This window comes from Pan troglodytes, chromosome 4 (genome assembly GCF_028858775.2).
Source record: "Pan troglodytes isolate AG18354 chromosome 4, NHGRI_mPanTro3-v2.0_pri, whole genome shotgun sequence".
In the NCBI taxonomy this organism is placed as follows: Eukaryota; Metazoa; Chordata; class Mammalia; order Primates; family Hominidae; genus Pan; species Pan troglodytes.
In genome coordinates this window covers 132,247,725-132,271,062 of record NC_072402.2, presented here as the reverse complement: position 1 = coordinate 132,271,062, position 23,338 = coordinate 132,247,725, and the positions used below count along the sequence as shown (strand labels likewise).

Below are 23,338 nucleotides of genomic sequence, written 5' to 3'. Positions count from 1 at the left end.
AGCTTCTGTTAAGGATCTTCTGTGTACTAGGCATGGTAATGGATGCTACAAATACTGAGAGAAATAAAACACATTAATTGCCTTCCAAGGGTCACAGTCTAGCAAACTTTGTTGGCACACGAAATATACACAAATCAATATACATGACTAAATACACACAGTCACTCTGGACATCAGTTTTTCTAGTGTAATAGACAATATGATTAAAACTGTGGATTCCAGAATCAGGCAATCCTTTGTTTGAGTCCTGTCTCCACCATTCTCCAGCTCTGTTACTTTGCACAAGTCAATCAACTTCTCTGTGCCTCAGTCTCCTCCTCTGTAAACTAGGGATGCAATCATTTCCAAACTTTAGTGTGGATGGGGTGCATGGGATGCATGTTAAAAATGCAGATTTTTTTTTTTTTTTTTTTTTTTTTTTTTTTTTTTTTTTTGAGACAGACTCTTGCTCTGTCGCCCAGGCTGGAACGCAGTGGCATGATCTGGGCTCACTGCAACCTCCGCCTCCCAGGTTCAAGCGATTCTCCTGCCTCAGCCTCCCAAGTTGCTGGTATTACAGGTACACATCACCATGCCCAGCTAATTTTTGTATTTTTAGTAGAGACAGGGTTTCTCCATGTTGGCCAGGCTGGTCTCGAACTCCCGACCTCAGATGATCCACCCGTCTCGGCCTCCCAAAGTGCTGGGATTACAGGCGTAAGCCACTGCACCTGGCCCCAGCCTTTTTTTTTGAGATGGAGTCTCACTCTTGTCGCCCACGCTGGAGTGCAGTGGCACCATCTCGGCTCACTGCAACCTCTGCCTCCGGGGTTCAAGTGATTCTCCCGCCTCAGCCTCCTAAATAGCTGGGATTATAGGTGCCACCATCATACCCAAGTACTTTTTGTATTTTTAGTAGAGATGGGGTTTCAGTGTTGGCCAGGTCTCGAACTCCTGACCTCAAATTATCCGCCCGTCTTGGCTTCCCAAAGTGCTGGGATTACAGGCGTGAACCACCGTGCCCGGCCAAAAATTGCAGATATCTGAGCCTTATCTCCAGAGGTTCTCAGTAGGCAGGTCTGGGGCAGGGCCTGCAACTTTTTTTTTTTTTTCAATTAAAAAAAATATCTGCAGTGTTTTACTTTTTTGGGATTACAGGAGGCTGCCACCATGGCTGGCTAATTTTTGTATTTTTAGTAGAGATGGGGTTTCACCATGTTGGCCAGGCTGGTCTTGAACTCTTGACCTAAGGTGATCCACCCACCTCGGCCTCCCAAAGTGCTGGGATTACAGGCATGAGCCACTGCGCCCAGCCAAAACCTGCAGCTTTTAACAAGTACTTGGTCATTCATAATGTACATGGCATTGAACCACACTTTGTGAAACACTGAGAGCATGTCCACATGGTTCCATGCACTGGCCTGGTGCTCAGTCATTGCTCATTAGACGATAGCTATTTTTCCAGGGGTCCTGATTCGGAACAAAAATTCTTTTTTTAGTTTTTGTAGAGACAGGGTCTTGCTATGTTGTCCAGGCTGGTCTTGATCTCTTGGGCTCAAGCAACCCTCCCGCCTTGGCCTCCCAGAATGTTGGAATTATAGGAGTGAGCCACTCCACCTGGCTAAAAAAAAAAAAAAATATATATATATATATATATATATATATATATATATATATATATTTTTTTTTTAAGACACAGTTTCACTCTGTTGCCTAGGCTGGAGTGCAGTGGCGCCATCTCGGCTCACTGCAACCTCCACCTCCTGGGTTCAAGTGATTCCCTTGCCTCAGCCTCCTGACTAGCTGGGATTACAGCTGTGCACCACCACACCCAGCTAATTTTTTTTTTCTTTTTGAGATGGAGCTTCGCCCTTGTTGCCCAGGCTGGAGTGCAGTGGCACGATCTTGGCTTGCTGCAACCTACGCCTCTTGGGTTCAAGTGATTCTCCTGCCTCAGCTGCCCGAGTAGCTGGGATTACAGGCACCCGCAACCACGCCAGGCTAATTTTTTGTATTTTTAGTAGAGACGGGGTTTCACCATGTTGGCCAGGCTGGTCGTGAACGCCTGACCTCAAGTGATCCGCCCGCCTCGGCCTCCCAAAGTGCTGGGATTACAGGCGTGAGCCACTGTGCCCTGCCTAACTTGTATTATTTTAGAGATAGGGTTTCACTATGTTGGTCAGGCTGGTCTTGAACTCCTGACCTCTAGTGATCCACATGCTTTGGCCTCCCAAAGTGCTGGGATTACAGGCGTGTGCCACTGCGCCCGGACTAAAAATCCTTTCAAATAACTTTCAGTACATGTCCAGATGCAGAAGTCCAGCATATCCTAAAAACCCTAAACTGAGAGAATAGTATAAGATTGGTTCAACATTCATTCCCAGAATATTTATTGCCTGCTATGTTCCGACCTGGGTCAGTTCACCCCTCCTTAGGCAACTTCGTGGTCCCCTGCTCCCAGGAGGTCACCATATTGATGCCAAACTTAGTGCGGACACCCAATCCACATAATGAACTACCACACAGAACTCCTGGGCTCAAGCAGTCCTCCTGCCTCAGCCTCCAGAGACTACAGGCACGTGCCACCACACCCGGCACTTGCTATGTTCAAGGCGGTATACAAGGGTTGGAAAGAGACAGAAAATACCTGACTCAACAATTTGTCTGAGTCATCAAGGTAGGCAGAAGCTGCAGATGTAGTTAGCCACACTCCCCAGCAGCCCACTTCTGTGCCAGGTGAGAAGTCCTCATTTGGGTTCTAGACCTGTATTCACATACTCACTGCTTAGGGCAATGCTTGTCCAACTACACTATGCACACAAATTACCTGGGATCTTGTTCAGATGCAAATTCTGATTCATTAAGTCTGGGAGAGCTAAAAGTCTGCATTCTTTTAAATTTATTTTTTATTTATTTTATTTTATTTCAAGCGATTCTCCTGTCTCAGCCTCCCGAGTAGCTGGGATTACATACGCATGCCACCATGCCCGGCTAATTTTTTGTATTTGAGTAGAGACGGGGTTTCACTGTGTTGCCCAGGCTGGTCTCGAACTCCTGAGCTCAGGCAGTCCACCTGCCTCGGCCTCCCAAAGTGCTAGGATTACAGGCGTGAGCCACTGTGCCCGGCCTTTTTTATTTTTATTTATTTATTTATTTTTTGAGACAGGGTCTCACTCTGCTGCCCAGGCTGGAGTGCAATGGTGCAATCACAGCTCACTGCAACCTCGACCCACCTCCTAGGCTCAAAAGATCCTCATGCCTCAGCCTCCCGTGTAGCTAGGACAGCAGGCGTATGCCACCATGCCTGGCTAATTTTTAGAAGTTTTTGTAGAGACAGAGATCTTGCTGTGTTGCCCAGGCTGGTCTTGAACTCCTGGCCTCAAGTGATCCTCCCATTTGGGCCTCCCAAAGTGCTGAGTTTATAGGCGTGAGCCACTGCGCCCAGCCAAGAGTCTGCATTTTAATTATTATTGTTATTATTATTATTATTTTTTGAGACTGAGACTCTCTCTGTCGTCCAGGCTGGAGTGCAGTGGCACGATCTCAGCTCACTACAACCTCCACCTCCCAGATTCAAGCGATTCCCCTGCCTCAGCCTCCCGAGTAGCTGGGATTACAGGCACCCGCCACCACGCCTGGCTATTTTTTAATTTTTATTTTTTAGTAGAGGCGGGGTTTTGCCATGTTGGCCAGGCTTATCTTGAACTCCTGACCTCAGGTGATCTGCTCGCCTTGGACTCCCAAAGTGCTGGGATTACAGGCGTGAGCCACTGTGCCCTGCCAAGTCTGCATATTTAACAAGCTTCAAGATGATGCTCATGCTGCTGGTCCACAGATCACACTTGAAATAGCACAGGTTTAGAGATTAGAAAAATTGGGTCACAATACCTGCCCTGTAACCTTAGGGTTCCTGGAGAATTCCTGGGAATCCTAAAGGGAAAGAATGGAGTGGGAAGACTTGCTGATTGCACAGATCCAAGTAAGGTTTGCTGACACTTCCTTCTGTTTCTTCTGTTTCTGTCATCCCATCTTTACCCTGCCACATATATCCAGTGCGATGAGGTGGCCTCCTCTAAAGGAGGATGAGCATTCATTCAGTAAATATTTCCTATGTGCCTACTATGTGCCAAACTCTGTAGAAAACATATTATTTGGCATTCAGGAGAGGACAAAACTAGCAGCTTCTGCCTTCTGGGCTCCAGGCAGAAATTGCAGCTTGGGTTTGGAACAGAGGGAAAATCTGCTCATGTCTGTGTTCATGGCTGAAGACACTGCCCTGGAAAGATCCAGACTTGGCTCTTCCTGGGGTGTACTACAAACGCATGCCTGGGAGAGGCACCCCTCTGGAGCCTTAGCCAGCCAGTTCGGAGACGGTACTGCCCAGTCCCAGGAGATGTCTGGATAATGTGCCAGCCAGGCCACCTGTCCCTCTTAGACTCTCAGATCCAGCCTGGTGGCTACAGATGGCAAAAGGAAATGAAGATCCCTGGGGCCTCCAAACGCTTCCCCGGAAACTGGCAGCAGCCAATAACTCCAGCCAAGTCAAGGGCCAGCCCAACCAGAGTCAAAGTGTGAGACGCCCCATTCTGAGCTGAAAGGCCTGGCCCAATCCAAGGACCACCAAGAACTGAAGGTGTTGGCTCTAAGTCAAGTTGAGCAGTATAAGCAAAACCCTTACTTTCACCTTTCCCAGGGTTTCTGATCAATCAAAGCATATCGCCCCACATCTGATAGTCTTACAAAGACCCTTTCCTTGTATTTACTGATTTATTTTTATTTGTTATTTATTTATTTTTTAGACACGGGGTCTCACTCTGTCACCTAAGCTGGAATGCAGTGGTGCAATCGATCATAGCTCACTGTGGTCTCAAGCTCATCTTGTGCTCAAGTGATCCTCCTGCCTCAGCCTCCTGAGTAGCTGGGACGGCAGGCATGAGCCACCATGTCCAGCTAATTTTTTATTTTTTATAGAGACAGGGTCTCACTATGTTGTTCAGTCTGGTCTTGACCTCCTGGTCTCAAGTGATACTCCTATCTCAGCCTCCCAAGGTGCTGAGATTACAGGTGTGAGCCACCATACCTGGCCCCATGTATTTACTGATTCACAGTCACCCTGGAGGTAACTTGGCTTATATTAGAAATAGCATTACATTGGGGCAGGATATGGTGGCTCATGCCTGTAATTCCAACAGGTTGGGAGGCTGAGGCAGGAGGATTGCATGAGCCCAGGAATTCGAGGCTACAGTGAGCTAGAATTGCTCTACTGCACTACAACCTGGGTTACAGAGCAATACCATGTCTCTAATAATAATAATAATAATAAAAAGTATGGGGCTGGGTGCGGTGACTCATGCCTATAATCTCAGCACTTTGGGAGGCCAAGGTGGGTGGATCACGAGGTCAGGAGATCGAGACCATCCTGGCTAACATGGTGAAACCCTGTCTCTACTAAAAATACAAAAAAATTAGCCAGGCGTGGTGGCGGGTGCCTGTAGTCCCAGTTACTTGGGAGGCTGAGGCAGGAGAATGGCATGAACCCGGAAGGCAGAGTTTGCAGTGAGTCGAGATCGCACTGGGTGACAGAGCAAGACTCCCTCTCCAAAAAAAAAAAAAAAAAAAGCATACATTTACAAACACACCATGAAGGCTCTACGCTAAGGCAGTGAGTCTCAGATCCAGATCTCCCTTCATTGGATTTAAGCCCATTTAGGAAGACAGGTCCTTAAGCATATGCAGGATGGTCAAGGTACAACAAGCCATCTGAGGATCCTGAAGGTTGAAATGGGCAAGAGAGTTTCTTGAGAAAGGCCTGGAGGTGGACCTGCATAGTGACGGTGATTCATATGAGATGGGGTTGGGGGTGGGGGAGAAGTGGAGGTGGGAAGATACAGGGGAAGTCAAAGTCAGACAGATGGATGGTGTCTGCCTGGTTTATAGCATGCAGTGGGGTATGGAGCATGATGCTAACCCCTGGGGGCTCCTTCTGAGGAGGGAACTGCCCTTTGTTCCAGAAACTACATTTGTGAGCTGCTTGAAGTGAAGGTGAGACCCTGCAGTTGCCTCACATTGGAAGGAGATGAGAGCGTGCAGCTCTAAATCCAGGAACCCTCCCCCACCCCCCGCTGTGAGACCCTCTGATGTGGGCACAAGGATGGCAGTTTAAGAATAGCCATTACAGCATTGTTTGTAACAGTGAAAATGTGGAAACAGACTGAATGTCCATTCACTGAAGGACTAACTAAATAATGCACAGTGCAAATAGAACAAAGCAGCCAGCTGGGCGTGGTGGCTCACGCCTGTAATCCCAGCATTTAGGAGGCTGAGGTGGATGGATCGCCTGCACCCAGGAGTTTGAGACCAGCCTGGGCAACGTAATGAAACCCTGGCTCTATAAAAAAATACAAAAAAATTAGGCCGGGGGCGGTGGCTCATGCCTGTAATCCCAGCACTTTGGGAGGCCGAGGCGGGTGGATCACCTGAGGTCAGGAGTTCAAGACCAGCCTGACCAACATGGTGAAACCGCGTCTCTACTAAAAATACAAAATTAGCTGGGCATGGTGGCACATGCCTGTAATCCCAGCTACTTGGGAGGCTGAGGCAGGAGAATTGCTTAAACCCGGGAGGCGGAGGTTGCAGTGAGCCAAGATTGCGCCATTGCACTCCAGCCTGGGCAAGAAGAGCGAAACCCCACCTCAAAAAAAAAAAAAAAAAAATTATCTGGGCGTGGTGGTGTGCACCTGCAGTCTTAGCTACTTGGGAGGCTGTAGTGGGAGGATTACTTGAGCCCAAGACTGCAGTGAGCCGTGATTGCACCACTACACTCTGGCTTGAGCAATAGAGTGAGACCCTGTCTCAAAAAAAAAAAAAAAAGAAAGAAAGAAAGAGAGAGAGAAAGAAAGAAAAGAAAAACGAATAAGATAGCCAAAGAAGTGGCATTGTGCAGTTTTGTATGCCTGGTGTAAAAAGAACCTTAAGAAAAGTGTTGGCTGGGAGCGGTGGCTCACACCTGTAATTCCAGCACTTTGGGAGGCATAGGCAGGCAGATCACGAGGTCAGGAGATCGAGACCATCCTGGCTAACATGGTGAAACCCCGTTTCTACTAAAAACACGAAAAATTAGCCGGGCGTTGTGGCGGGCGCCTGTGGTCCCAGCTACTCGGGAGGCTGAGGCAGAAGAATGGTGTGAACCCAGGAGGTGAAGACTGCAGTGAGCTGAGATCGGGCCACTGCATTCCAGCCTGGGCGACAGAGCCAGACTCTGTCTCAAAAAAAAAAAAAAAAAAAGAGAAGTGTTAAGTGACAGACAACTTTCAGGGTAATATGTGCAGTATGATCCCACTCACAGTAAAAAAAAAAAAAAAAAAAAAAAAAGCAAACAAAACAAACAAAAAAACCCCCTACAAAATGAAAGTTTACATTTTTATCTGAACACACACAGAGACACAAACGTATGCATTTTTGTACGGGAAAAAAAGGTCTGGAAATGTATGTACCGAATTCATGAATTTGCTTGTACTGGAGTATGTAGGGAGCAAGACTGGGAAGGGGGGAAGGGCAGGGGCAGGAGCTATGGAGATGGAGGAGAGGAGTCGACCTTGGGGTTATTGGGGGAACCCAAGAAGCCCTCTGCATTTGGGCAGTGCTGGTTGCCCCGCAGGTGCTTGGAATCCACCCAGGGACAGAAACATCATTGGTGTGGCGAGGACACGCTTCTCCTGGTAGGAAGGGGCAAGAAACCTGCCCTCTAGTCTAGCCTCAGGGCTGCCCTCTGTGTGGCCTGGGGCCTGTTTGGCTCTCTCTGGGCCCCAGGATTAGGGTCTCTCTGGGCTGTTTCAGCTGGACCAGTCTCAGATCCTAAATGCATTCCAGAGCCTTCTCATGGACGTTGGGCTCCAGCAGGGGCACAGAAAAGCCTCACTAGGCCTTTGGCCTGCTGAGACTTGGGTGGGCAGCCTGGGGCTGGAAGCTGTGTGGGAAGAAAGTTTCTGAGCGGCGTGGCCTCCAGGAGGTGCTCCCTCCTCCAGCAGGTGGAGTGCCCTTTCTTCCCAACAAATTCAATCTGAGAATACCTGGCCCAGCCTGGCTCCTGAGACAGCAGAGTGGGGACAATTCATTACCTGGTGGAGTCTAAACAGGTCATGAGAACTCACTGAGTTGGGGCTCTGGGCTGGCCTCAAGGGAAGCGGAGATTGCTTGAGGCCAGGGCTTGGGCTCTAGGCCTGCAGGGAAGCTGGTACGAGCTGTGCTCAGGGACAGATCTGTGCTGCAGACGCAGTAGCTCTGGGCCAAGAACTGGGCCTGCTTCAGGCTACAGAGATGTGTTACATCAGGATGGGGGAGGGGCAGACACCGGATTCTAACAGGGTCAAGTATGTGGACAGATCAAGGCTTAGAGTGGGGCGAGAAGCAGCAAGGCCAGCTGGCCCTGAGATGCCTCACCCCAGTCAAAGCTTCATTAATGGTGTCCTGGCCTTGATCTGCCTCCCACTGCTGGGAATGTCTCCAGAGTACAAGGTGGCTGCCTTGGGAGCCTCCTTCAGGCACTAGTGAGCAAGCTGTTCTTCCCTCAGGGCCTTGGGCACAGTGACTTGTGAGGCTGGGGTGGCCCTGGGTACTGTGATTGCTGGATATTCTAGGACCTGTGGCTCTGGCACACAGCGAGCTGTCTCCAAATATGCTGGACCTCCATCCCGCGCGCTGGGGAAGAGACTTGGACACAAATTGGCACTGGATGCCCATGTGAAGGAGATGCTTGGAAACAAGGAATTCTTGTTGAGTTGATCCCCAGCTAGGCCAGCTCTAGGCAGATTATCTACCTAATGCAGCTCCTCTAGGAGAGTGCTACAGAAAAAAGAAACCTACGTTATCTGGCATCCGGGTTGGGCAGGAGAGGCAGATTCCTGGGGGGGCAAAGAGGCTGCCCTAGAGAGCGTCTACCACTGGACATCTAGCTCCCTTACCTCCCTGATCCTCAACTGCCCTCGGAGCTCAAGGAAAGGCAAGCAGCTCCTAGGTGTCCAGTCCTCTGGCTGATCAGACTAGGAGGGCACACCTAAGGAGAAGCAGACACCATCTTTGCCCCAGAAGACCTCACAGCCCAGGTGGGGAGGTGAGATTCCTAGGCTGGAAACAAGATGAGGTAGGACATGACTCAGTGCTGAAGTATTTGCTTTGGCCCTTTGTGTGAGTGAGGGGCGGAGGAAGCCAGGAAGGAGCTGCTAGTGTGGGGGCAGAAGGAAGAGAGAAGGTGCATTTGTGTGTACCCACATGCGTGTGTGTGTGTGTGTGTGTGTGTGTATGTGTGGTGTGTCGTGTGTCCGCATGTGTCACATCTGAGGTCATATCTCTGGATTCCCCCACCTTCTGTGCTATTTGCCCAGACAACCTAAAAATAATTTCCATTTAACTTTAGGATTCGTTATTTGATGCACTAGATGCTTGCCCAGCAGATATACTTTTCCACCCACACTTTATGTAAGATCAACATCAAGTTAAAATGAGTCTGCATTATTTATGCATATACAAGGAGGCTAGTAGGCAAAAGGCAGACTAGAGCAGCCTGGATTTCACTGGAAAGTTTAGATAAAAATGGTCCCTGGCCAGGGCCAGCGGCTCATGCCTATAATCCTAACACTTCGGGAGGCTAAGGGAGGAGGATTGCTTGAGTCTAGGTGTTTGAGACCAGCGTGGGCAACATAGTGAGACCTTGTCTCTTAAAAAATACAAAAATTAGCTGGGCATGGTGGCACTTGCTTGTAGTCCTAGATACTCTGGAGGCTGAGGTGGGAGGATCGCTTAAGCCTGGGAGATTGAGGCTGCAGTGAGCTGTGATCACACCACTGCCCTCCAGCCTGTGTGACAGAGCAAGAGCCCTATCTCAAAAAAAAAAAAAAAAAAAAGATTCCAAGGTGGATGACAAAATTGGACAGTGTGCATGGATTGGTGATCATAGCATTGATGGGGATAATGATAAAATGAAAAAGGACCCTCTATGGCTACTGGGAGTGTCAGCCCCTTATTTCACCCACACATGACATAGCAGTGGGCATGTGGCCAGCACTCAGTGGATATTTACTGAACTTATATCTATCGATCTTTTCAATAGACATTGAGAAAAAATGTCCACATCTGTACAACATCTGCAAAGATGGAGGTAGATGATTGATAATTCATCATGGACAGAGGACAACTAAATGATAGATTGAGTTTAACGTTTAGTTTGTTAGACAGATGGCTGAGGGGTGATGCTGTTATCAGAGTAAAAGATCAAAGCCACTGAGGAATGATAGATTGATAAATAACTTATTGAAGCTTGATAAAGGGGTAGGAAGAGAAATAAATTGTGGTTAATAGATCCATGGTCAGGTTCAAATAAATAGGTAGATAGGTAAACAGAAATGTAGCGATAGAGCAAGAGAGACAGACAAGAGGGTGAGAGAGATACTGCGGTAGACACAATAATGCCCATCCCTAAAGATGTCTGCGCTGCACTCCCCAGAGCCTGTGAATACGTTCCCCGACATGGCAGAAGGCACTTTGCAGATATGATTAAATTAAGGGCCTTGAGAGGGAGGGATTATCCTGGATTGTCCAGTGGGCCCCATCTAATCGCATGTCCTATCATTGACCTCTCTTTCACTGTGCTGCAGCCTCCCCTGTGCTGTTTTCAGTTCTTGATCATGCCAAGCTCATTCCTGCCTCAGGGCCTTTGTACTCGCTGTTGTCTCTGTCCGCTCCTTTTCGTCACTCAAATCTCACTCAGTTCGCCTCCTTGCTTCTAGATTTCTGTCCTGAAACCTTGAGTACACTCTGTTCCTGGGGACTGGGTTGGGGTAATGGGATGTCCAAGCTCCTTGCCTGTGCTGGCTGGCACTGTCCCCAGCCCCAAGTCCTGCCCAAGGTTGTGGAATGGAGCAGTGTGCATGAGTCATCAAGCCACAGACACAGTCCCCTTGTTGGAGGGACCTGAGCAATTACGTTGTGGCTAACTCCAAGGGCTAATGGCTCAATTGAAAGGGAAGGTTAGGAATTTCCCCAAGTTCCTCAGACTCATATGGCACCAAGAGGGAACTGGAGAGTGGCGGAGCTGGGAATGGTCTATGTGGAAGATGCTGTGACCTCTCTGAGCACTGTCATGTCCCTAGCCTGAGCTGAGCCAGGCTGTGAAGGAGTAGATGGCACATCCCAGTCTCATAGGGGCCCATCACCCTTCGAGCATTCCTTTATTCACCCCACATCTAAGGAGCCCCTATTCTGTACCAGGCATCATGCTGCCCTAGCACAGGTTAGGCCTGCCCTGAAGGAGCCTTCAGTCTAGCCAGGGAGATAGGCTGGCCAGCAAACCTTACAGGTCTGCTGAATAAGTGTCCAGAACTGGGGGCACACAGAGGGGGAGCCCGAGCAGGTGATGGGGCTCGAAGGCAGTGAGAGACCAGCTGGAGGGATGAGAGAAGGGCACGCTGGGCAGCAGGAGCAGCCTGGCTGGGTCAGGTTCCTGGGCTGCTGTAACAAAGTGCCACAGGCAGGGTGGCTTACAGCAGCAGACACTTATTCCCGCTGTTCCGGAGAATAGACATCCCAAATTGAGGTACTGCTAAAGCCATGCTCCCTCCAAGGCCTTTAGTGGGGGATCCTGCCTTGCCTCTTCCAGCTTCTGGCAGCCCCCGGCATTCCTTGCCTTTTGGACGCATAACTCTGGTCTCTGCCTTCATTTTCACCTGGCTGTCTTCCCTATAGTGTCTTGCTCTGTGGTCCAGGCTCAACTCCGCTGGCATGACCATGGCTTACTGCAGCTTCGACCTTCTGGGCTCAAGTTGATCCTCCTGCCTCAGTCTCCCAAAGAGCTGGGACTACAGGCACAGGCCACCATGCCCAGCTAATTTTTAAAAATTTTTTTGTGGAGACCGGGTCTCGCTATATTGCCCAGGCTGGTGATGAACTCCTGGGCTCAAGCAATCCTCGTGCCTCAGCCTCCCAAAGTGCTGGGATTATAGGTGTGAGCCACTGTACTTGGCCCTGTTTTTAAAAAAGTAAAAATAAAAATAAAAATGTTTTATTGCTGCATAATAGTTGTACCTATTTTGGGGGTACAGGTTATATTTGGACACATATATACAATGTATAAAACCAAATCAAGATAGTTGGGATACCCATCACCTCAACAACTTTCCCTCTTCTAAGGACACCAGCCATACCAGAGTGGGGCCCACTCTAAAGACCTTATTTTAACACTATTAAATCTGCAAAGACCCTGTTTCCAAATACAGTCACCTTTACAGGTACAGGAGGTTAGGATTTCAATGTATATTTTTGTTTTGTTTTGTTTTTGGTTTTTTTTTTTGTTTTTTTTTGAGACGGAGTTTTGCTCTTGTTGCCCAGGCTGAAGCACAATGGCACGATCTCGGCTCATCGCAACCTCTGCCTCCTGGGTTCAAGAGATTCTCCTGCCTCAGCCACCCGATGAGCTGGGATTACAGGCATGCGCCAGCACGCCCAGCTAATTTTGTATTTTTAGTAGAGACGGGGTTTCTCCATGTTGGTCAGGCTGGTTTCGAACTCCCAACCTCAGGTGATCCACCTGCCTTGGCCTCCCAAAGTGCTGGGATTATAGGCGTGAGCCACCGTGCCCAGCCCAATGTATATCTTTGTTGTGCATGGCATGGAGACACAATTCAACCATAAGCATGGGCAAAGGCTTGGAAGGGTATGGAGCTCAGGGCAGAGCTCTCCACCGTTTGCCACCTCATTACCCACAGCCTTTTTACACATTTCCCCTGGTGACTCACCAGTCCTTACACCTGCCCGGCATGCTCGCACCTCCAGACTCTTGCTCCCATAGCCCCCGTGTCTGTCTTAACTGCTTTCTTTCTCAATTACCAGGCCCACCTCTTCAGGGAGCTCTCTCTGACTTGGAAGTGCCAGTCCCTTCCTCTGTTTTTTTTTCTTTTTTCTTTTTTGAGACAGGGTCTCTTTCTGCTACTCAGGCTGGAGTGCACTGGAGTGATCATGGCTCATTCCAGCCTCAACCTCCTGGGCGCAAGCAATTCTCCCGCCTCAGCCTCCCAAAGTGTTAAGATTACAGGTGCAAGCCACCACACCAGGCCTCTTTCTCTGATTTCTGAGACTTTCACAGTCTGAGGGTTCATTTAGTCTACAGTGCCCAGGTAGGCATCTTTTTACCTGCCCCCTTCAGCTTCCTCCCTTCTCCATGCCAAGCCCAGGATCAGGGAACAAGAGACCTTGAGTCCAGCCGGATGCCATGGCTCACGACTGTAATCCCAGCACTTTGGGAAGCTGAAGTGGGTGGATTGCTTGAGCTCAGTTCAAGCCTAAGAGACCTTGAGTCCAGCCTCTCAGCCATTTCCAAATTTCCTCTGCACCCTCCCTGCCCAAGTTTCTCACCTGTGCTTGGATGTCCCCATGACCAGGGCATCTGGGCCACACTGTGTCTCCCAGGAGCTCCCTCCCACTGCTTGGAGCCCCAGGGAGTCCACTTGGCTTCCCAGTAACCATGGCTGCAGTGGAGCATGACCCACACCCGAGGCCATCTGAGGGACTTGCAAATGGCTCCCTAGCCCAAGGGTCTCCTTTACCCACCTGCCACGTGCCAGAAATTCCACCATTAGCAAGTCTGACAGCATCCACCCCTGATAAGGACAGACGCCCCAAGGAGAGACTCTGCCGTGAGTCGCTGGGCCAGTACTTGCTGCCAAGAGCCTGACAGCCTGTCGCTTGGTGACATCTCACTCAAGTCCTTCAGGAAACTTGCACCCCAAAGGCAGGAGGGGGCTGAAGGAGATGGGGCTCCTTTGCAGAGCTTTGTCCAGAGGCAGCAGGCTGAGAGGTGGGGGAATCTAAGGCAGCCCAATGACCCCACCCTGCCCAGGGGAGAGGCTCTCAGGCCCCACAAGCTCAGCCTCTTCCTGTCTCCCCACACCCCCTTTATTCCTGCACCTCCCTGGCTGGAGAACCGCCCCCTGCACACACTCCCAGCGGCTGGGCAGTTAGTGACCTTTGGACTGGGAAAGCACTGGAGCCTCCTGGGCCCCACACCCTGGCTGGCATTCACCGGCAGCAGGGAGAGTCCCAGAACTGTCACTCTCAGGCAGGCCCAGTCCCTGGTGTCCTCAAGTAGCCAGTCCTGTTCTCCCCTTTCTTCCATGGGGAGGAGCTGGGCACAGGGAAGAGGGCTGGGCCAGTCCTGGCCGGAGGCACTGTGCTGCCACTTGCCCTCAGCCCCACAGGTGCCCCTGGAGTCTGTGCAGAGGCCCGGGGCAGAAGCGCTGGGGGTGCTCGTACTTTCCTGCCAGAGGGACTGGAGGATAGGATGAGGAAGTGTGCTCAGTGCAAGACCCCGAGAGTCCCAACAAGACTCATTTAATTTAGGAGGGTGAGCTAGCCCTGTCTAATAAGGAACTATTTCAGGTTTGCAGTAATCAAGTCTAGCTCGGGGCTGTCCCAAATAGTCAGATAATGGAAGCCAAATGTCTGCAACCATGATTTGGCTCCTGGGCCTAGCTGTTCAGTGCAGACCCAGTGAGGGGCCTCAGCCCTGCACCCAGCTTCCAGGCCCCCACCTCTACCTCAAGATATCAGTGCAGGCCCAGTCCTAGTAGGTCCTCTGGCTAATGAAGCCTCCTGGAGCCCATAGCCCTACCAATTCCAGTTGGAGCCCACATAACAGACAGAACAAGATGCTTTTTTTTTTTTTTTAATGGAGTTTCCCTCTGTTTCCCAGGCTGGAGTGCCATGGTGCGATCTCGGCTCACTGCAACCTCCGCCTCCTGGGTTCAGGTGATTCTCCTGCCTCAGCCTCCCAAGTAGCTGGGATTACAGGTGCCTGCCACCACACCTGGCTAATTTTTTTTTTTTTTTAGTAGAGACGAGGTTTCACTGTGTTGGCCAGGGTGGTTTCGAACTCCTGACCTCAAGTGATCCACCTGCCTCGGCCTCCCAAAGTGCTGGGATTACAGGCGTGAGCCACCGTGCCCAGCACAAGATGCTTTTCTTTTCTTTTCTTTTTCTTTTTTTCTTTTTTTAAGACTATGTCTCGCACTGTCACCCAGGCTGGAATGCAGTGGCACGATCTCGGCTCACTGCAAGCTCTGCCTCCCAAGTTCAAGCGATTCTCCTGCCTCAGCCCCCAAAGTAGCTGGGATTACAGGCACGTGCCACCACACCCGGCTAGTTTTTTGTATTTTTAGTAGAAAAGGGGTTTCACTCTGTTGGCCAGGCTTGTCTCACTCCTGACCTCGTGATCCGCCCGCCTCGGCTTCCCAAAGTGCTGCTGGGATTTCAGGCGTGAGCCACCGTGCCCAGCCTACAAGATGCTTTTTAAATTAAGGGCTTCATGAAGAATTTCGTGGTTCCCCAGAAAGTGTAAGGAATGTTTAGGGTTTGGCTAAGCCTGGCTTTGAACCTGATGCTAATAGGGGAGAAGGCATCTTTAGACCTGACCTGAATCCAAGTCAGGGGTCCAGGCAGTTGCCTGGCACAGCTGGGTTGGTCTCTTTTCTCAGAGACATCTATCGGCTGTGTTACTGAGGACAGCAAGTTGAGGGTTGCCCCCACCCCAGGAGCACAGCCCGTCACTGGCCCTATTGGCCCTTCATAGGCGTGGTCCTCTGCTAAGGATGGTGAAACTCTGCCAAGCTCCCATCGTCCCCCCCTCAAAGGGGAAGAGGGACATTATGCATGGTGCAGCATGGGGCTTGTGGTCCTCTGTCTGAACCTTGAGCATGGCACCCACGCTGGGTTGGGGAGGTACATACAGAGACACCCAGGGGCATCCTTGGAGAAGGGCTGTCTTTGCTCAGAAAGTAAATGCTCATTTCTGCTCTGTAGCAAAATCCTGCTATGTATCCAATTTCCTCCTCAAGCCCTCGACAGATTTTCCAAATGGTCTCGAGGGGTTCAGCATTCAGACTGTAGGTAGTCTGGGGTTTGCTGGGCTTAGGGACTGTGTCCTCATGATCCCTCGTCTGGGAACATGGTCTCCAAGCCTAGCAAACCCCAGACTTCTTAGTATTCTCTGGATGTCCCTATGCAGCACCAGGAAGAAAGAACACTTTCTCCCCCGACCCTACTCTAGACTTCTCTGCCAGTCTCATCCCTCCCTTGCTACCTGTGGGCTTCCTGAGCCCTCAACCCTCAAAGCCACAGTCTAACACAGTTAGAGTTAATGCCAACTGCACCTCATGGTAGCTGTGTGACCTTGGGCAAGGTACTTATCCTCTCTGGGCTTCATTTGCCTTCCCCATAAAATGAAAATGATGATAATCCTTAACTGAAAGAGTCATTGTGAGGATCAAATGAGATCATTCAAAGGCTGGCACATCGTCAGTGCTTAATAAACAACAGGTGGTATGGTTATCATTGTTATCTGTGGATAACTGTCTTTAACCTGGACCTCCTTTTCTGCCCCTCTCCTCCATCTCCCTAAATCCAGACTTGTCACCTTTCTAAAGCCCCTGTGGCCAGAACTGGGGTGGCTGGTCAGGTCCTTCTCCCAGGCAGGCAGGAGGCAGGGAAGTGTGTCTGAGCAGCCTGCATCCCTGGTAGAAAAGATAAAATGAGTCTTCGGAAGCCGGGGTGCTCCCACTTTGGTCATCATTCATACTCCTAATTTAAGAGGATTTCAAGAATCAGCATTTCTGTGGTAGAAGCCAAAGCCAAAATACAGAGAGCGCGAGAGAGTCATTGAAGGCCACAAAGCAAGTCCAGGCCAGAGCAGGGTGAGAGTCTTGGTCAACCTAACATCCAGCGCTCCTCCCCATCTGACTCAACAGCTCTCATTTCTCTAGAAGCCTCATTCTGAAGCTTTCCTGTTCAGAGAAAGCAGCAAACAAAGCGCAGAGCCAGCCCCCTGGGCCTGGAGCCCTGAGCTCCCTGGGCAGACCCACAGGCTGACAGAGACGTTACCGGAGTTGATGATTCAACTTCCTGCCTTTTGAGAGCTCCCAGACCACAGAGGTTTTCTTGCATGGAGGAGGGGGCATCTCCTTGCAGAGGGCCAGCCCCAATGGGACAAGGCCCTACCACAAACCACAAGGACAAGGCAATGCCTGGAGGGGGCCCTGGGGGCCACACCTGAACCCTGGCCAGCTGGCTCCTGAAGCCTGGCCTTCTCTGGGTTAATGATTACTACCTAGGGTGACCAACTGTTCTGTCCTGGTTTGCCTGGGACTGTACTGGTTTTAGCACCAAAAAATCTAAAGCCTAGGAAACCCCCATTCCTGAGCAAACCAAACAGTTCGCCATTCATACCACCCGTATGGTAGGACAGGACTTACAGCCTCAGTGATTATGGGGAATCTGAGCCCCAGGATGGCACATTCTACAACAGAGAATTGGCCAACTGTGGCCTGAAGGCCAACTCTGGCCCACTACCCATTTTTGTATAGCCCATGAGCTAAGAATAGTTCTTACTTTTTTTTTTTGAGATGGAGTCTCACTCTATTGCCCAGGTTGGAATGCAGTGGCACAATCTCGGCTCACTGCAGCCTCCGCCTCCCGGGTTCAAGCGATTCTCCTGCCTCAGCCTCCCGAGTAGCTGGGATTACAGGCATGGACCAAAATGCCTGGCTAATTTTTGTATTTTTAGTAGAGACAGGATTTCACCATGTTGGCCAGGCTGGTCTCAAACTCCTGACCTCAAGTGATCCGCCTGCCTCGGCCTCCCAAAATGTTGAGATTACAGGTGTGAGCCACCGCGCTCAGCCAGATATGTAAAAATTATGTGAAATTCAAATTTCAGCGTCCATAAATAAAGGAATACAGCCACGCCTGTTCATTTACATGTTTCCTCTGGCAGCTTTCACATTATAAGGCAGAGTTGAGGAGCTGCAGCAGAGAATCTATGGGCCTATGGACTTCAAAGCCAAAAAGATCTACCATCTGACCCTTTACAGAAACAGTTTGCTAACCCCTATTCTAGAGGCATGCAAAGGGTGGGTGGGTGTGAGTAGGCAGTGATGCTTTTGTGAAGAAACTCAGGACTGGGGAAGGAGAGGGAGATTAGAGGAGTGGGCGTGATAGCACAGCACTAATCCAAGATTCAGCAGATTAGCTGTGAGGCAGGGACTAGGCACCTATGCCTTCTAAGACTCAGTTTGCCATCTGTACGTGGGGAGAAGGCAGGGCAATAGGAAGGTGTGTGCTTCTCTCTGACTTCATGGACTAGTTTTTCAAGCTGCCACTGTCCTCTCCAAGAACTCAGCCACCACCAGGGACTTCTGTGTGGCCTAGGGCAGGTCCTGCCTTCTCTGGGCCTAACCTTGAGGCCTCTCCACCCTACAGAGTAGGTTCTTACCTGGCTTTAAGGCAGACCCAGGACCGGACACTTCATTCCATCTAGACTTTCAACAAGGGTGTGGAAGTACCTACTGTGTACAAGGCACTCTTAGGGCCCTCTGGCATTGAATGGTCCAGTGAATACCTCTTTGCCTTTCATCCAGACATTTGGGTGAGGAGCTCTCCTCCCTGAGACATGCTGCAGGTGGGGCCATTAACTCCTGCCTTCCCACCCCCACTCAGGTGAACATCACTGGAAACTTCTCAAGTGCCAAGCCATGCCCTGAGGGTTTCTGAGCTTGGCCAGCAGGAAGCTGACAATCTGGGAGAGCTCAAACAATGTAGAAAGACACTGGTGAAACTGGGATCCAATGCCCAGCCTAAAGTGGGCCCAATTCAGCTCCTCCACCCACCCCTGCCTACAGCCTACAATAAGATGCTCTCTCCTTTTTATTCTAGAGGGCTAAGGAAGGGGTTTATCTGAGCAGATCAAGGTTCTCGGAAGGCTTGTGGGGAGCCAACCTCAGCTCAACATAGACAGTGGTCTCTTTGGTCTGCTCAGGCAGGGCTAGAGCCATCCCTTTGCAGAGCTTCTGTGTGCCCAGTGACACTCTCAGCCCCTCCTGGGGACACTCATCCTACTAAGCCACCTCTCTCTTTTCCTCTGTCCCCACAGCTCTGGTTGCTGACATCAGGTTTTAGGACTTTGGAAAACCTAGTAACTAAGGATCAGCAGAAGATACCACCGAAAGAGATGCTCAGTTTCCAAGCTCTCCCTGGAATTCTCTCATGCAGTAGCGTCAGCAGGGTTGGCTATTTACTTATTTAATTATTTATTTATTAGACCGAGTCTCGCTCTGTCACCCAGGCTGGAGTGCAATGGTGCAATCTCGGCTCACTGCAGCCTCCGCTTCCCAGGTTCAAGCAATTCTCCCGCCTCAGGCTCCTGAGTAGCTGGGATTACAGGCAACCGCCATGATGCCCGACTAATTTTTTTCTATTTTTAGTAGAGACGGAGTTACACCATGTTGGCCAGGCTGGTCTCAAACTCCTGACCTCAGGTGATCCGCCCACTTGGCCTCTCAAAGTGCTGTGATTACAGACGTAAGCCACCAAGCCTGGCCGCTATTTATTTTCTTAAGTAAACTTTTGTGTTGAAGTATAATATACAGTCATGTGCTGCACAATGATGTTGCAGTCAACAACAGACCAGATTATAATGGAATTGAAAAATTTATATTGTCTAGTGACATCATAGCTGTGGTAATGTCATAGTGCAACACATTACTCACATAGTTGTAGTCATGCTGGTCTAAACAAACCTACTACACTGTAGTCGTGTAAAAGTATAGCACATACAATCATGTACAGTACATAATACTTGATAATAAGCGACTACGTGACTGGTTTATGTATTTGCTATACCATACTTTTTATCATTATTTTAGAGTATACTCCTACTTACTAAAAAAGTTAATTGTCCAGGCGCGGAGGCTCACGCCTGTAATCCCAGCACTTTGGGAGGCTGAGGCGGGTGGATCACGAGGTCAGGAGCTCGAGACCAGCTGGACCAACATGGTGAAACCTTGTCTCTACTAAAAATACAAAAATTAGCCAGGCGTGGTCACACATGCCTGTAATCCCAGCTACTCAGGAGGCTGAGGCAGGAGAATCGCTTGAACCCAGGAGGCGGAGGTTGCAGTGGGCCAAGATCGCACTGTTGCACTCCAGCCTGGGTGACAGGGCGAGACTCCGCCTCAAAAAAAAAAAAAAGAAAAGGGAAAGGAAAATATTTTTGCACAGCTATACAATGTGTGTTTCAAGATAAGTGTTTTTACAAAAGTCAAAAAATTAAAGTGCTTACTTCAGCCGCACATATACTAAAATTGGAGCAATACAGAGAAAATTAGCATGGACGCTGTGCAAGGTTGACACGCAAATTCATGAAGCATTCCATATTTTTCTAAATGCCCATCAATGATAGACTGGATAAAGAAAATGTGGTACATATATACCATGGAATACTATGCAGCCATAAAAAGGAACAAGATCATGTCCTTTGCAGGGGCATGGATGGAATTGGAAGCCATTATCCTCAGCAAACTAACGCAGGAACAGAAAACCAAACACTGCATGTTCTCACTTACAAGTGGGAGCTGAATGATGAGAACACATGGACATATGGAGCGGGGAACAACACACACTGGGGCCTGTCGGGGGACGGTGGAGGGAGGGAGAGCATTAGGAAGAATAGCTAGTGGATGCTGGGCTTAATACCTAGGTGATGGGAAGATCTGTACAGCAAACCACCATGGCACACATTTACCTATGTAGCAAACCTGCATGCCCTGCTACGCCCGAACTTACAATTAAGTTGAAGAAGAAAAAAAAAGTTGAAACAGAATTTAAAAGGTTACAGTAAGCTAAAATTAATTTATTATTGAAGAAAGAAAAATATGTTTTTTGAGACAGGGTCTCGCTCTGCTGTCTAGGCTGGCACAGTCATTGCTCACTGCAGCCTCAAACTCCTGGGCTCAAGCAATCATCCCACCTCACACTCCCACCTCAGCCTCCCAAGTAGCTGAGCATACTGAGCTATTATTTTTTATTTTTTGTAGTGACAGGGTCTCGCTATGTTTCCCAGGCTGGTCTTGAACTCCTGGCCTCAAGTGATCCTCCCATCTGGATCTCCCAAAGTGCTGGGATTTACAGATGTGAGTCACTGTGCCCAGCCTGAAAGAAAAATTTATTTTATTTTTATTTTTTATTGAGTATGTGGATTTTGTTTGTTTTTGATACAGGGTCTCACTTTGTTGCCCAGGCTGGGGTGCAGTGGTGTGATCACAGCTCGCTGCAGCCTCAACCTCCCAGGCTCAATCGTCCCACCTCCCAGCAGTCCTCCCACCTCAGCCTCCTGAGTAGCTGGGACTACAGGCACGCACCACCAGGCCTGACTAATTTTGGTATTTTTTGTAGAGACAGGGTTTTGCTATGTTGCCCACACTGATCTCAAACTCCCAGGGTCAAGCAGTCCTCCTGCCTCAGCCTCCTAAAGTGCTAGGATTACATCGTAAGCCACCACACTTAGCCTAAGAAAAAAATTTTAAATAAATTTAGTGTAGCCTAAGTGTACAGTGTTTATAAAGTCTATGGTAGTGTACAGCAATGTCCTAGGCCTTCACACTCACTCACTGTTCACTCACCCAGAGCAACCTGCAGTCCTGCAAGCTGCATTCATGGTGAGTGCCCTAAATCTTTTACACTTTTTTTTTTGGAGACAGAATCTCACTCTGTCACCCAGGCTGGAGTGCAATGGCATGATCTTGGCTCACTGCAACCTCCGCCTCCTGGGTTCAAGCAATTCTCCTGCCTCAGCCTCCCAAGTAACTGGGATTACAGGCACCTGCCATCATGCCCAGCTAATTTTTGTATTTTTGTAGAGACAGAGTTTCACCATATTGGCCAGGCTGGTCTTGAACTCCTGACCTTAGGTTATCCACCCACCTTGGCCTCACCCTCCCAAAGTGCTGGGATTACAGGTGTGAGCCACCATGCCCTGCCTACACTGTATTTTTACAGTACCTTTTCTGTGTTTAGATACACAAATACTTACCATTGTGTTACAATTGCCTACAGTATTCAGTATAGTAACATGCTACAAGTTTGTAGTCTAGGAGCAACAGACCATACCTTACAGCCTAGGTGCATAGTAGGCTGTACCATTGAGGGTTGTGTGAGTATACTCTATGATGTTGCCACAATGATAAAATCACCTAACAATACATTTCTCGGAATGTATCCCCATCATTGAGCAATGCAAGGACTGTACCTACAGAAAAGTGGATCAATCATTAGCTAATCACAGCTCCTGTGATCACACCTGAGTAACCATCACCTGTGTAACCAGAAACAGAACATCAAAACCCCCTCTGCCTCTCCAAGTCACTGCCACCCCCGAGATAACCAGTATCATGGCCTCTCACAGCATAGATTAATTTTGCCTATTTGTGAACTTTATGTCAATGGAATCAGATAGTATATACTATTTTTATGTCTGGCTTCTCTTGCTCAATGAGATTTATCTATGTTGTTGAGCATAAAATACTCTTCTCAGTCTCAGAGCTATATTTTGTGACTATATCACAATTTATTCATTCCACTGTTGATAGAAATTTGGGTTGTTTCCAGCTTTGACTATTACAAATTGTGCATGTCTTTGGGACACATATGTATGCCTTTCTGCTGAGAATATGTATTTAAGAATGGAGTTGTTAGGCCATACGGTATGCCTATGTTTAACTTTAGAGGCTACTGCTGAACAGTTTTCAGGTTATTTTACCGGGGGTTAATTTTTTTTAACAGCACAGGCTGAAACTTCAGGTGATGTTTTTAGAACTACTTATATTGGTGGTGAAAGGCAACATCTCAACCTATTTCTCAGGCTGCAAATACTTGCCATGTCGACTCTAAAAGAGGTCCAGAAATGCTGCCCATGGAGCCTCTTCTGAACCCTATTCTTTTTTTTTTTTTTTTTTTGAGACGGAGTCTCACTCTGTTGCCCAGGCTGGAGTGCAGTGGCACAATCTTGGCTCACTGCAACCTCCGCCTCCCAGGTTCAAAGTGATTCTCCTGCCCCAGCCTCCCAAGTAGCTGGGATTACAGGCGTGCACCACCACACCCGGCTAATTTTTGTATTTTTAGTAGAGATGGGGTTTCACCATGTTGGCGAGGCTGGTATGGAACTCCTGACCTCAGGTGATCGGATTACAGGCGTGAGCCACCACGCCCGTCCTTTCTGAGCCCTATTCTTAATCTGCACATCAACTCTGCTGAGCTCTGGCTTATTGAGAGTGTGTGGGGCCTGCAGAGCACATGCAATACCAGGTCCTTTGCCCGAAAGGCAACACTGTCCTCAGTGGGGCCCGCAATTTCACAACCCAAATCAGAACATGGAGTCTGACAGCTAAGCAGGATATTTGAAGCTGGGACTATCCTAGGAAGCCAGTTTTTTTCTTTTTTTTTTTTTTTTTGTTTGTTTTTGTTTGTTGAGACAGGGTCTCACTCTATA

The 23,338-nt window shown here is 49.1% G+C and overlaps 1 non-coding gene across 1 annotated transcript; it reads left to right on the top strand.

Moving 5' to 3' along the window:
* The first annotated feature begins 20,126 nt into the window (after positions 1-20,126).
* Positions 20,127-20,233, top strand: LOC112209275 (U6 spliceosomal RNA). The gene has a single exon (XR_002944026.1). It is a non-coding gene; the product is annotated as a U6 spliceosomal RNA (small nuclear RNA).
* Positions 20,234-23,338: the final 3,105 nt, after the last annotated feature.